Source organism: Colobus angolensis, unplaced genomic scaffold (assembly GCF_000951035.1).
Source record: "Colobus angolensis palliatus isolate OR3802 unplaced genomic scaffold, Cang.pa_1.0 Scaffold470, whole genome shotgun sequence".
In the NCBI taxonomy this organism is placed as follows: domain Eukaryota; kingdom Metazoa; phylum Chordata; class Mammalia; order Primates; family Cercopithecidae; genus Colobus; species Colobus angolensis.
The window spans coordinates 1,369,441-1,372,565 of NW_012118155.1; the positions used below are offsets into that span (position 1 = coordinate 1,369,441).

The window sequence follows — 3,125 nt, forward strand, 5'->3', positions numbered from 1 at the left end:
ATGGTCTCGATCTCCTGACCTCGTGATCCGCCCGTCTCGGCCTCCCAAAGTGCTGGGATTACAGGCTTGAGCCACCGCGCCCAGCCTGCAGCTAAAAATCTTAGCAAACATCTCTTCCAACCAACCAATATCAAAAAGAGTGAATAAAAAAAATCACCTTGCAGAAATTTCAAGAAACTCTAGGAATAGCCTAGAGTTAAAGTATGACAGAAATAAATAAAAATATGCTCCTTCTGATCAACCAGCAATATTTAAGTAGTTGAGCCAATGTATAGCAGAGGTGGCAAGCAGCCCGTGGGCCACAGACAGCCACAGATTGCTGTTTGGAATATACAGTTTTGTTTTCATTTTTTAAGTTGAATTAGTTGTTAACATTCAAAAATCAAGAGATTCGTGGCTTCTCTTGAAAAAGGATGATCTGGCATCACTTGGCCCACATTCCTATATGGGACTCAATTAACTAGTTAGTGCTGAGAGGCACAGTGCCCTCTAGCCAGGCCCACCATCTCTGGGACACCTCAGTCCCCACTCAGTTGCTGCCTGTACTTGATACTTGCCTGTTCACTGTGGGCTCTTGAGTTTACCTCATACAGCCTTAGATTATATTCATCAGTCCCCTGTAAAATCCAAATTTTTCCTCCTTCTCTAGGTAAATTACCTACACAAAAGAAGGTATCAAAGAAATGTCCAATGGAATAATGGATCACACCACCAAAAGCCACAGTATAATTCCAGTTCCTCAGTCTTGAGGCTCTTTTCCTCCCCCTTCTTAATAAATAACTGATAGTCTCTATTATAATTCCCTCAGAAAAGACCCAAAATGTTCCTCTCCCTCTTCAATCTTTATCCATAATTTCTCCTACCTCCCCCTACAGATGGCATCGTCTAACCTGAGTGTCTCAAAATGAACCACAGTACACCCTTTGGGTTCCCAAGATTCTAATTAACCCAAATTAGAATCCTTATTTCAAAATCCACAATTCCCTACACTCTCTCAATACAGTATTAAAACCTCTTCTGTTGGTCAATAGAATATGGCTATTTTAAGCTGCTGAAAATTTCCATCTGCAATGGAAATGTGTACATTATGGCAATAATAGAATTACTAAAATGTATCAAGTAAATTTTGAAAAGTTAAAGTCTGTATTACCACATTTGATAACTACACTGCACCTGAAAATCAAGTAACAACTTTCATACGAAATTTGGGGTGGGGAGGCAACAAAGGAAATCAGCATGATGGGAAAATAATGTAGTTAAGGGTAAAATGCATAAGTATTCGTCATAGAATTTAACAATACTTCTCATTAATCACAAAATTCAGAAAAATGATATTATTTCATTTTTAAGCAGAAGTGTACTGCCCATATCTCTGGGAACATAAAGAAAAGCAATATAGAGTTTGAACATTTAAAAAGTCAGGTTCTCTGTGATGGTATCATTTCTCTTAATCGAATCAAGTAAAGATATCCATAAAGCAAAAACAGATATGGTCATTTTAGAAAAGGGAACTAAGTAGACAAAGAACAGCCTTTTAAAAAGTTTAACTATCTAACTATAATAATGCATAATGTTAAGCTACTGACGTCAACTTGCCACAAACATGCTGCTAGTTCATTAGTGAAAAGGTGAATGGGGGTGTGAAAACATCTGGATAAAGGAAACCAATATAAACAGAAAATCAAATGCTACCAATTGCCTAGGCATGTCTGGACTTGTTATATGAAAGCTCACTTTCACTTGAGGAAATTCTAGCATGTGTCTCCCCCAGTGTTATCTACAGGCTTCCCTCAAAATAAAGGTCCTTCTCAAAGCACGGAGGTACAAAAGGCCTCCTACCAGAGGGGATAAAGTTACCTGATTTAAAGAAAAAATTCTTGCCAAACACAGATTTACCCATTATCGCTTTGATCTTTATAATTTTTAAAGAGTAGTTTGATATCCCAAATTTATTTCTTGTTATATTTAACAATCAACACAATGTTGACTCCTCAAAAAAATCTATATATGACAACTGCATCAAATATTAGTACATTTGCAAACAAAAATTAGCATAAAATATAAATCTTAAAATGAATAAAACCAAGTCTTCAGTGAATGCATGAATGATGGAATCCATAGACCCAAAACATGCAACTCAGATCTGTTCAACTGTTGCGTTGGTTTAAAAGGGACTAATTTGAAGACTGGCATAAATATTCTTCAGATCTTAAAAACCACTCACTCTGATGCTTGCAATGGCATAAATGAAGGATTCATGCTGGTTAATGTCCTGGTTTGGAAAGGACCTAAGACGACATTAAAGAAAATCAAAGCTTCGCAATGTACCCTGTTTAAAGAAAATTAATTATCATAGCATACTTAGTTTTCATGACTGGACTGGGGCCTACTCTTCACATACTGTGTTAAAGACAATCTCTTTCTCATTTGGAGAAATCTACAGAGGAAAGAGAATAGAATAAAGGAACAGGTTAGCAGCACCTCAGCAAACTAGGTAAGTCTGTAATTGGGAATTCTGGAAATGCGGGAAAGGCGGCGAGCATTACTCAGAGGTCATCAGAACGCAGCAAGAAGGAATGAGAGGGAGAAAAGTTAAAAAAAAAAAAATCACTTGAGGCAAGGTATATCCTATAAGGAAGGCTCGAAAGAACGCAGAAAACTGTGGAAGAGGCCTTGGCGAACTGGCGAATGTTTTTCAGTCTCCGCTGTGACGGTTCCTAATCCTAGGGAACTGTTTACAGATTGGAATCAAAGCTACAGACACTTCAGCGTCGCCCACATCCACCTTACATTCCTAAGATGTGCATGCATACACACGAATCCACACACGCACCTCAACCCGGTAAGGATGCCATCACGAAGGATGGAATCCCCAGACTCCCACGGGGCGGGGGCAACTGAGAGGGCCAAGGCAGCGGCACCTACAGATGATCCACCTGGTCCACGTGAAATGCCTGAAACGAGCAAACTAAACTGATAAATAGAAGCAGCGCAAGCCCTGTCACGTGGAGGGCAGATGGAAAGAGCATCGGAAAGGAACCGCTGGTCCCCGGCGCTCCGGGGCTCGTCCTGAAAGCCCCGCGGCTCCCAATCGCCCGCACTTACCGGAACCCCCGGGACGCGCC

At 40.2% G+C, this 3,125-nt stretch overlaps 1 protein-coding gene across 1 annotated transcript in view; it reads right to left on the minus strand.

Annotated features, from left to right (window-relative positions):
* The window catches only part of ZMAT3 (zinc finger, matrin-type 3), a 47,406-nt gene extending 44,295 nt beyond the window's left edge, over nucleotides 1-3,111 (minus strand). Inside the window, exon 1 of the mRNA XM_011958655.1 lies at nucleotides 2,834-3,111. The gene's annotated coding sequence lies outside the window, so the exon portion shown is untranslated. The remainder of the gene's footprint in view (nucleotides 1-2,833) is intronic.
* Between the last annotated feature and the right edge of the window lie 14 nt (nucleotides 3,112-3,125).